At 48.6% G+C, this 12,015-nt stretch overlaps 1 protein-coding gene across 1 annotated transcript in view; it reads right to left on the bottom strand.

The window, feature by feature from the left end:
- NEMP2 (nuclear envelope integral membrane protein 2) overlaps positions 1-12,015 on the bottom strand; it is a 303,451-nt gene that overhangs the window by 196,378 nt on the left and 95,058 nt on the right. The window lies entirely within an intron of this gene.

Genomic DNA, 12,015 nt, shown 5'->3' with positions numbered 1-12,015 from the left:
CCTGGTCGAGTAGCATGCGGATGTCGTTGGTGGCGGCAATGAGGGCGGTCTCAGTGCTGTGGTTGCGGTGGAATCCGGACTGGGAGGTATCTAGGATGGAGTTCTCTTTGATGAAGGTAGTCAGCTGGGCGTTTACGACTCTCCCGGTGATTTCGGACACGAAGGGGAGGAGAGAGATGGGTCGGTAGTTTTTCAGGTCTGTAGGGTCGGCTGTTGGTTTCTTGAGGAGGGGTTTAACCTCCGCCCATTTCCAGTCGTCTGGGAGGATGCCGGACAAGAAGGAGGAGTTGACGGTCAGTCCTAGTTCGGGTGCGATGGCGGCAGCGGCCCTGTGGAATATGTGTGGTAGGCAGGGGTCCGTAGGGGTCCCTGAGTGGGTTTTCTTCATGGTCGCGGTGATGTGTTCGACGGTAGCGGGGTTCCAGGTCCTGATGGTTGGCTTTTCGACGGTGTTGGGTGAGGTGGGGCATGGTGTCAGGCATCTGTTCGCTGAAGTTGTCGTAGAGGACCTTGATCTTTAGATGGAAGTAGGCGCTGAGCTTGTCGCAGAGTTCCTGGGAAGGTGTGACTTCCGTGGCTTCGCTAAGGGTTTTGCAAACTGCTTTATGACGTTGAACAGTTCCTTGGCGTTGGTCTGGACTTTGTCTCTTATGAAGATCCGTTTTGTGTCTCTTATGCGCTGGTGGTATTCCTTCAGGGTGTTCCTGTGGTTGTTCTGTGCTTCCGAGGTTTTCTGGTTTCTCCAGGTTTTCTCTAAGCGTCTGCAGGAGCGTCTGGCCTCTTGTAGTTCTGTGGTGAACCAGGCGGCCTTTAGAGGGCGTTGTTTGGTGGGGTGGCGGAGGGGTGCGAGCTTGTCGGCGCAGCAGGAGATTCAGCAGTGAAGTTCTGTGGCTGCGGAGTTGGGGCGGTCTTGGAGGAGAGTGGTGTTGAGGTGGTCCTCTGTGACCTTGCTCCAGTTCATTCGTGGCGGGCTCGGGGCGGACTCGGGTGCGGTGGTGGTATTGATGGTGAAATGGACACAGTGGTGATCCGTCCAGAGGGGCTGGGTGGTGTGGCTGAAACGGACGTTTGTACCTCCTGCGAAGATGGGGTCGAGGGTGTGTCCAGCTCTGTGAGTGTGCGTGTTGACCAGCTGCTTCAGTCCGAGGTTGGTGAGGTTGTCGAGGAGAGTGGTGGAGTCGGGGTCACTGCAGTTGTCGAGGTGGAAGTTCAGGTCCCCGAGTAGAATGTAGTCCGTGGAGGTGATGGCGTGGGGGGCGGCGAGCTCAGCGATGGTAGATGCAGACTGGGTGCAAGGTCCCGGCGGTCTGTAGATGAGGGTGCCGTGTAGCGTGGTCCTGGGGTTGGTCTGGATCTGGAAGTGGAGGTGGAGGTGTTCTGTGCTGGAGTGGGGGTCACTCGATCTGGATGTGGAGGGGGGTCCTATGTGCGATGGCGAGTCCTCCTCCTGGGCAGTGGAGGCAGTCCTTTCTCTGGATCTTGTAGCTGTCGGGCATGGCAGTGGCAGTGTTGGGGCCGGAGGTGGCGTTGGTCCAGGTTTCTGTGAAGAAGGTGACATCGGGCGAGAGGGAGTCGATCAGGTCCCATATCTCTATGGCATGTCGGTGTAGGGAGTGTACGTTGAGGAGGATGCATGTCAGGGTTTTGGCGGTGCGTGCCTCAGGAGGGCCTTCGGTGGCAGTGGGGGGTTTGTCGATGGTGAAGGATCTGCGGCAGGGTCTGCACGAGAACTGTCTGTGGGTGGTGTTCAGCCAGGATCTTCCGCAGGCGGTGTGTCTTCCGGGATTAAGTGCGTGGAGGGTCGTGGAATCATAGCGGTGGGATCCAGAAGAACCAGGGTTCCTGGCGCTGGCCACAGTCGGGTCACGTACGGGCGCAGATGGGCTTGCCTGCGCGCCCGCCTGCCGCGACCGCACAGCGGTCGCCATTAAGTAGGGGAGGGGGCGGGACCAGGGTAGGGAGGTGGGAGCGAGGCTGTGTCGGGGGGCTGGGCCGCAGGGGCAGCAGCGGCGGGAAGAAGGGTCCAAAATACAGCTGGGAACCAACAAAATAATACAAACACAATCAGTAAAGGACTACAAGACTAATATGAAGGCACAATTAAAGGGGAGAACACAGAGTAATACGCAGACACAATCAGACCAAGCAACAATGAGGAAATAGAGCAAGCGGCAGGCAAATGAGGAGAGACCTGGGGCGCAGGGACTGGCTGCCGGCGCAAACACGGCTCGTGCAGGGCTCTGAGTCAGGAGCGGAGTGGCTGTAAAGGCGGAGCTGCCGAGGAGAGTGCTGGCTTGGACTAGAGGTCCAGGCTTCACACGCGCTCCCCCGCAGCGGTCGCCATTAAGTAGGGGAGGGGGGCGGGACCAGGTTAGGGAGGCGGGAGCGGGGCTGTGTCCGGGGGCTGGGCCGCAGGGGCAGCAGGTGCGGGAAGAAGGGTCCAAAATACAGCGGGGAACCAACAAAATAATATGAAGGCACAATCAGTAAAGGACTACAAGACTAATATGAAGGCACAATCATATGGGAGAACACAGAGTAATACGCAGGCACAATTAGACCAAGTAACAATGAGGAAATAAAGCGAGCGGCAGGCAAATGAGGAGAGACCTGAGGCGCAGGGACTGGCTGCCGGCGCAAACCTGGCTCGTGAAAGGCTCTGAGTCAGGAGCGGAGTAGCTGTAAACGCGGAGCTGCCGGGGAGAGTGCTGGCCTGGACCAGAGGTAAGGCTGCGACAAAGGTGAGACACCTTTAGGCGTTGCAGGGACTCTTAAGTGAAGAGGCCCCGGAAAAATGGCCTGTATGGATGAGGCTAGAAGGCTGACTACCCTGGCAATCTGTTGGAGAGAGGTTAAGGGTCTTATGAGGGTTCTGCACACCTTGGGATGGATTTTGGCCATTTTCCTGGACGGTAGAGTCAAGTTGAAGTCCAAGGAGGTGATCAGAAATGCCAAGAACATCAAAGATAGTGATTGAGTGAGTGCCGACTTCTCTCGATTGATGATAAAGCCAAAGGACTGAAGGAGATCCACTGCACTCCACAGGTGCAAGTTCAGAGCCTGAGGGTATAGGTCCATGATGAGTATGTTGTCTAAATAAACTATCCTGCGGATCCCTGATGCACTTAGAAATTTAACCACCGGCTTGAGCACATTGGTGAAGCACAATGGAGCGGAGGAGAGGCAGAAAGGCAGGGAGTTGTATTTGAAGGTCTGGGACGCCTACAGGAACTGTAAGAACCGATGATGTAGTGGGTACACAGGGATTGTCAGATAAGCATCCTTCAGATCCAGTGATGACTGACCTCTGCTAGGGGCTTGTGTTTGCTGGCCGTCGGCCGAGCGCTCCCTGCCACACCTGGCCTCATCGAAAACTCCAGGGGTAAAGATGCATTTGATTGAGGACTTCGCTTTATCAAGGGAATTAAATGTGGAGACAAACATCTCATGCTCCTTGATAAATGGCTCACCAAAAAGTCTGGTGTGTGCCACCTGCCCCGCCTCAGAGGTCACTAGATCCCCTAATTCAGGGTCGATCCTAATGAGGCAAGATCGGCGCCTCTCCGTAGGGATTGCACAGTTTGCGTTTCCTAAGAATAGCACCGCCTATTGGGCTCAACTATAGAGTACCTCCGGGATTTAAGGGCGTCCGATGTTTTAGCATCCTCGTCATGTCAAGAATTTTTGTCAATAGCCCTGTTAAGCCTAATAGCTTATCTTGGCATGATCGGCAATAGTGGTCAATGCCCTTTTTGAGGTCTCACACATATTTACCCACGAATGTGGCCATTTTGGAGTCTATATCCAGCGTGGCTGCCACTCTAGCTTCCAGGGATGGTCTGAGGCATTCAGCCTGTAAGAAGTTAGAGTTTTCCTGATCCAAAGGTTTATGCAGCCTCCCCGCCACATACATGGCAACCTTCACACTCAGAGTCCACTCTTCTGATCTGGGGTGCATGAGTACCTCAGGACTCAGCATATCAGACTCCCCACCCTCTGGAGTGCTCGCAGGAGGTTCTGTCCCCAAGGGGTTATCTGTTGCCTCCAAGGCTGTTCTTGATCTGAGTCACCATCGAAATCGACTGGGTATCTGTCGGAGGCAGGTAGGGAAGCGGGGTGAGGGGTCATAAGGTAGTACCTGGGAATTACCCTCGGGCTCAAGTTTAAAGTATGACCCATGAAGGACTTTTTCAATCTAGTGAAAGCACCCAGGTGTACCGCCGGGTGACGCTAATGCGGGTTCTTAGGGAGCACGGGCAATCTAGGAGGTGGTGGGGGGAAAAGGCCCAGGCATGTCAACCCTCAAAGGGAGGGGTGTAAAGCACTTTTGTGCATATTCAGCATCTTCTTCTCCAAAGGTGCTACCTGGTCTGAGACCGCCCAGTGGATCGAGAAATCTACTGCCTCACACAACTCATCCTACACCGGGAAGTAGGCTATCTCCGCTTCCTTGGTGTAGGTGTCTTTGTACTGTTCCATTGTACTCATCTAATGGAGGTAAGTAGCTATTTAGGGAAGAGTAGTAGAGGGTATTTATGAGCTGGGGGGAACCTAGGTAATTTTTGGGGTAGCAAGTTACACTGTGTGAGTGGGCAGCACCTCCAGGACACCACTACAGCCTTGGTTTTATTGGCCAATTAACAGCCTGGGTCGCTGTCCCCAGTGGCGGCTCTTCCATAGGGGAGTTTGGGCGTCGCCCCACGCCCCTATGGAGGAGCCGCCACTGGGTCTATTGTTTCCTTCATATCAAATACCTCGTTCACACAGGCTTTGTAAAACAGGTCAGCTTAATAGAAGTGCCTGGTTGGGGGCGGGAGGGTGGCCGCCTGGAGCCGACCAAACAGTCAGTACCCACAACAGTGAGTAAGCCACTACCCACCGCCCACTCTCCCTTTTTCTCTTTGTAGGAGAAAATGGAGCCGTTGGGGCGCTTTCCCCTGCGACTCACAAATCACAACGCTGCCATTGTAGCGTTATGATTTGCGGAGGGGAGGGAGGGAGGCTGCATTTCCTGATGACATCGAGGAGAGCTGCAGGAATAGGCAGAGGCCGGCGGGAGTCTGGACTCGAGTCGGACCCATCCAGAAGAGAAAGTTTTATTTTATATTTTTATTTAATTACAACCCTCCCGCCTTCTCCCAATTCCCCATTCCCCCCCGGGGCCCCGCGACGAACCCATTTCCACCCCCCACCCGCCCGAAATGCCGGCCGCGACTTCACGCTCTTTCTTGCTGTAGTCAGTTAAGCACATTTGTTTAGATCCTATCAAAACATGTCAATCGTATATTATTTGTTTACTTTTGTTTCTATGGTTGGTCTGTGGTTTATCAAACTTCGATTTTATGCTTTATTATCTTCAATTCATTTGGTTCCAAGCGTTTTATATGCTGAAATGGGCTTGTGTTGCATTACCAGCACAAAAGTGTTGGCTATTTCCCAATGCCTCACTTCCTTCCAGCAAGCGCTCACATCCAGGAGACTCAACACTTAAAAGCGTTCTGATCTTGTTTCTTTCAGGAGGCTGTTTTTTATGCGCATAGTTGAGATATTTTCTTCAAATAAAACACAAATCATGATCTACTTATTTTTGTAATTTAAATCAGAACGAATTTCAAATCCGTTAAACCATTGACGGAAGGGCAGCTCTTTGTGTATGCTTTCTCTAGTGGTGTCTGTTGTCTGTTTTGACTTTCACTGTGGAGTTACTTTGTCTAGACGCGCGCTCGCCAACTATACAGGGATTTTTATGTCAAAGGGTTCCATTCATAGAAAGCCTGTATTATGACCTAGAAATATTCGTCTGACTAAAACAACTAAATATAAACAGTTTAAAATGACAATGCAAAACTGGGGATTACGTGCTGTAAGTGTAAGAGTAGTTGAGAGAAGGTGAAATATGTGAGCACAAATGTTGACATTTCATGCCTTACTACATTGTCATGAATTCACACGAGTAAAGGCTTTGTAAATATATTTCACCCTTGTGCCCATCGGTGTTACCCCTTGCACACCTGTTCTTTCTCATCCTCTTGTCATTGCCAATTTCTCTTCTGTCCCCTATCCTTGGGTATGCGGCCATTGCATGGTTCTTTTGCCTCAGCGGTCATTAGTATGGTGTGCAATATGTTTGTTTGGTCTTTGGTCTCACTATGTGTGTACTTTTACGAATCTGTGGTGTTTGGTTCATTGATTGCTTATCATGCGATTCTCATTTTAGTTGTTTTAGGGATGCTGTTCACTTTGTGTTTACAGTGAATGGGGTTCATGAAAACATATCCCTAACTTTTACGCCCTACCACTTTTAAATTTCACCAGCCACCAGTGGCTGTCCCTTAAACCAATGCGGGCTTGCTGTAGGCCTAATGCAATACTACAGACCTCCAGTGGGACGTTCACAATGTTGTCACTGAAAAACGAGCCAATATAGCCCGAAGGGTCAATCAAGCAAGCCGTACAGGAAGCCAAGTAGTACCGACCCCACGGTGGTATTCTGACTCCAGGCTGTGGAGGCACCCTGAAACTGACACATGTATGCAGGGAACGCTCAGCCCTTGCAATCAATCAAAATTCCGACAGTACTGCTCTCCAGGGAAAGACATAGCGCTCGCATGAGACACAGCACAAACGCAAGCCCTCTAGCATTTGGAGGACCACCGCGTGTTAGCCCCTGCAGCTCTGCAGAGCCGTGAATACCCATGAGTGGCTGCAACAGAGCCGACAAGCGTTCCTGCGGCCGCAGTGCAGCAACCTAAACAAGCATTGGCATATCCAATAGGTCTCGCCTTTGGGACCTTAGAAGTGTTAAGCCATGAAACAGTTAATGTTGTTGCAGTAAGGATATTGTGCTGCATAACTAAATACTTATAAGGTCCCAAAGGCGAGACCTATTGGCTATGCCAATGTTTGTTTTAGTGGGCACGGGGAGGTTAAGTGATATGCCCAGAATCACAGGATGTGTAGTCGACCCCGAGGTTCGAACCTTGGTTTCCCATCTCCAAAGTCGGTAGTCTAGCGTTAAGACCACATCCTCATTCTGCCTGCACGAGCTGCAGGGATCAGCAGGAGCAGGCAGTAGCCTCATTGTCTCCTACTGCGTGCTTTCCCTTTCATAATGTGGCTCTTTTGTGGCATTGTGACCCTCGTAAAGATTGTTGCCTGCTCATCTCACCTAAACACACTACCCGCACGCAGCCTTTTGTCCATCAGGGCCACCGTTGGGAGAGAAAGAGAACTTTCAATGCATATGGGACACGCAGTCTCGCGGTGCATTCAAGGAATGTAGTAAAACGTTGTCAGGCCTAAGATCACGGGTTGTTTTAAACCTGAAGAGGCAGTACCCAGCAAAGATGTCGTGGGCACATGGTGCAAGAAAGGAAAATGCTCCCTTTGACAGCTGCTGGTGTAGTAAACTACAGACATTATCAGTGTTCAATTGGCCTTTTAAGGCTCTGGGCACTGGTGCCACTGCACCTGCGGCACCAATGGCAGCTACGCTGCTGTGAGCAATTCGTCCATAAAACGACTTGAAGTCTGAAGATAGAAGGGTCTGTGTACCATGTGACTGGTCTGTTAAGCTGTCTATAAAGTGTCCCGAGGACAGAGACGCAGTGTACAGTTCACCTGTAAAGCGCTTTGAAATCTAAGAACAAATGGTGTATGTCTGTAAAACACAGATCTGAGGACAGTAAGTTCGGGTTGAGGTATGCTGTGTCTGGAGGCGCTGTGAAGACTGGTGTATTGTTTTATATGTTTGTAAAGCACTATGAAGTACGAGACTAGACGGTGATGTGCTCTATGTAAGCGGTCTGCAAAGCGTTCTGAGGACAGAGGCGCTATACAGTGTGCAACCTGTCTATATAGTGCATTGGATTTTGAGGACAAACGATGCTGTATGTGGAGCATGACTTTAAAGTGCTGCGAGGACTGATGTATTTAATATGCTTATAAAGCACTGTGAGGTACGAGGCTAGACAGTGCTGTACTGTATGTAAGCGGTCTGTAAAGTTTTCCGAGGACAGTGGCGCTATATAGTGTGCAACCTGTCTGTAAAGCGCTTTGAGTTTTGAGGACAAACGGTGCTGCATAATGTATAGCATGCCTGCAAAGCACTGTGAGGTCTTAAGACTGAAAGTGCTGCATGACGTATGTACTCTGTCTGGAAGTCCTGTGAGGACACATGGCGGCGCCCAAGAACGACTAAACAAGAACGTGAAGGCGAGAGACAGGAAGGGACCATAAAGCGGGTGAGTGGACGTGATATTATAGAGGGGGAGGCAAGACAGAGGCAGAAAAGTGAGCAGAGAATCAGTTGTGCGTGAGAGAGTGACTGGCACGCGGTTAGTGGGAGGTTGATTAATAGCATACATTCCAGAAGTGGAAGCGGCACTACCCAGTCAGGACTTTTAAGGGAACAGGCAAAGTTTCACTATTTGATTTATCACTACATGGCCCTGATGAAGCGAAAAACGTTGCAAAAAACGTGCTGGCCCTGCGGCCATGAGACGTGCTCTGTGGTGGGGGAGGGGGACGACCATGCGCTGGTCTGGAGAGCCAGTGAGAGGAAGTTAATTGAGGTGCGCGCGACGGCAAACGACAAAAGCAGGCTGGCGAGTGGTGTGCGATGTGCGCGCACCATGACGAGAGAGGAAAGCCAGATGGCACCTCTGCTCGTCATTGCGCGCGTAACCGCATGCTCTATGCCAGCCAAAAGCGTGTGGTCGGACTTTTAAAAGCCCACACACTAAATGTCTTGCCGAGCAACGCATGCGCTGACTCAGGCGAGACCTAAAAAAGATGGAGAAAAACGCATCTAATGCAATAGAAACACAATAATAAAGCATGTAATACAAAGAATAATCAAATAACAAGAGTGGGCACCGAGGTCCCTGACTTAACTTCGACTGCAGCAGGAAGAAAGATCACTAGGGGAGGCGGACGGAGACAGACAAGGGCCATGATTAGACAGTTGTTTCTGTGTTTTTTCCCAGCTTCTCTTTAATGATGGGAAATGTAGTTTAGGTGTTTATAAACTGGCTGGTGTTGTAATAAACGGGGCTAGTGGCTTAGTGGACTAATGCGTCCACTGTAGGGGCCTGTATTTGACCTCATGGTCACAGGTTTAAATCCCGGCAGGTCCACTCAGTCTTTCATCCTTCTGAGGTTGATAAAATGAGTACCATTGAGTTGGGTAACAATTATCATCAATAAACAATCAGAGCCCGATTGCCGAGGGGTTAACATGTGCTTTACAAATACACGTTATGTTAGTAAATGAAGAAAGTGTTGGCATAATCCTCACCTCATGGTCCTGACAGAATTTCGTTCAGCCGTTCGGGCTGTAGTTGTATCTAAGATCCCTTTAGGAAACTGCATGGGGAAAAAGTATTTTGGGACCTCCCTTTTTCTCAGCCCCAATTGACGAATCACCCTGAAACTTTACAGAAAGCAGCTGAAGTGAGTGGTAAACTAGCTTTGAAAATTGTGATGATTTGTCAAACGGCGCCAAAGTTAGTAGCAAAACAAAAAAAGCTTTTCCTATGGAAACTAGGTCTAACTATACCTACTGGAGACTGCCAGTGGGGGATATATATATATATAAATATATGTATATATATATATATATTCACTGAAAAAACCATAGGTTTCACACATGTTATAGTTAGCTGGACATTTTACTGATAAAAAAACAATGAAATTCCCCCGTTATAGTTACTGTAGGCAACTATAACTCACGCGACCGCAATCCTCTGCTGATGCTAATACTGTATTTAGACACTTATTTGCCCATGTCTTCTTCCATTAAATTTTAGCTATACATATATTACAAATATTTTTTTTTCATAAAGACACATATGTCATCAGCAGAGGATTACGGTCGCGTGAGTTATAGTTGCCTACAGTAACTATAACGGGGGAATTTCATTGGTTTTTTATCAGTAAAATGTCCAGCTAACTATAACATGTGTGAAACCTATGGTTTTTTCAGTGAATTTGTACGGTTTTTTAAATGCTAAGTTACTTTACGCCATTTGTGGCGTGCGCGCCCACTTAACGCAGTTCGTTCCATGCGCGCACGGTGCGCTTCGCGCACCGTGCGTGCACAGTGAGCACGCGGTGCGCTTCGCGCACCGCGTGCCCACATTACGCTAGATGGGCCATGAACGCACGATGCGCTTCGCGCACCGTGCGCACATGGAGGACATATGATGAGCATCGTTGTGACAGGTAAAATATATGTTTTGATTAGCTTTGATAAGCCATGCACAAAAGGTACCCTGCGGGCACCTTTTGCACACGGGGTGGGGAGAATGTGGATATTTTTTTTATTTTTTTTTTTAATTTCTTACCGTACGCGTACGGTAAGCGTAATCGGCGAAATATTCGAAAAAATTAAAATTGCCTTTTTTCACTTGGGGGTCGTTGGGGACTCCCTCGACATGGCAAGGTGCTTGGGAGCTGTGTAAACAGCCCCCTTACGTGTTTTTGCACTTGGTTGATCAAACCCCCTGTCAGAGTGCGAGAGAGAAAATGGCGGCCGTCGCTTCCTGGTTTCGACCGATTCGAATGTTTACTAAGATCTAAGGGCCAATCAGAATCGCGCTCGCGCACGCCACCGTACGCGTACGGTAAGCGCACCGTAAGCGCACCGTAAGCTGGCTCAGATATATATATTGATTTAAAGGCTATTTTCTCAGAATGTACTGAACAGATTTACACCAAACCTACAAAAGGCACTTCCTTGACCTGAGGACTACCTCTCTGCCAAATTTCAAGTAATTCTGTTCAGCCGTTCGGGCTGTAGCTGTGTCTAAAGGTCCTATGGAAAAATGCATGGGAAAAACGCGTTTTGGGACCCCCCTTTTATCTCAGCCCCCGCTTGACGAATCCCCCCGAGACTTTCAGGGTAGGAGCGGAGCATAGCGCCCCACCTATTTTGAAAAATTCGCAAGGATTCGTCAACCGGCGCCAAAGTTATTCAAAATAGAATGTTGCGGATTTCCTATGGAAACGTGGTCCTAACTATAACTACCTACTGGCGACCGCCAGTAGGTAATATACATATATATAAATATACATATATATATACACATAAATACATATATATATATAAATATGTATATGTACACACACATATACACACATACATACACACACAGACACACACATTGAGAATAAATGATAAATGTGTTGTCATTATTCATCACAGCCCAAAATTCAAGTTCCAGTTTAGAATCACAAATGAAATGCATGAAATTTACAAGACAACATCATTGTTTACTGCCTCATAGATTGCAAGGTACAATTATTTTAACCATGGAAACAACACTCCCAAAAGACAAGGCATTTCCAATTGATTTTACATTACTTCACAAAATGAACATTTTATATCCTGGTTTTGGTTAAATATTTAACAAAAATACACAAGAAAAACACCATGGCATTAACCATACAAGCAAATGTGCAGAATGTAATACAGCCTCATAGTCCACCGCCGGGGGCTATATCGGCTGTTAAAGGCCTTGAACCGGAGTTATAGGCCCAAGTTGCAGACTAGCACTGCATCAGGAGGAGAACAGAATACTATTTTAGTCACGTAGAATCTTATATATATTTATTTTCGACTACAGGTAAGAGCTACATTCTAACAGTATCACTCTCTTAAAATTACTAGAACAAACCTAAAATATTTTTTACGTATGGGGGCCATCTAATCTAATCGTTTTCTTCATTAAAAGAGGTCCATGCTCAGTTCAGTATACAATTCTGGCTTCATGTCCACTTCCTTGCCAAAAAGTATCTTGAGCGCAGCCTTCACCAGTGACATAGGAGCACTGTTCGCTCAGATGGCACTCTGGAGGTGGTGGAGAGCCTCTGAACTGAAGGATCTAACTAGATCTTGTGAAATCTATATGAATTCATCATAATCTACTAATTACTGACCAGCTCTGAAATAAGAACCCCACCCTCTGGTGGTAATATATGATATTACAGCAGCAGATGAGAAACTTCTTCAGC

The sequence above is a fragment of the Triturus cristatus genome, chromosome 3_2 (genome assembly GCF_964204655.1).
Source record: "Triturus cristatus chromosome 3_2, aTriCri1.1, whole genome shotgun sequence".
In the NCBI taxonomy this organism is placed as follows: Eukaryota; Metazoa; Chordata; class Amphibia; order Caudata; family Salamandridae; genus Triturus; species Triturus cristatus.
Note: the sequence above shows the minus strand (reverse complement) of the source record. Positions and strands in the feature narration are given on the sequence as shown.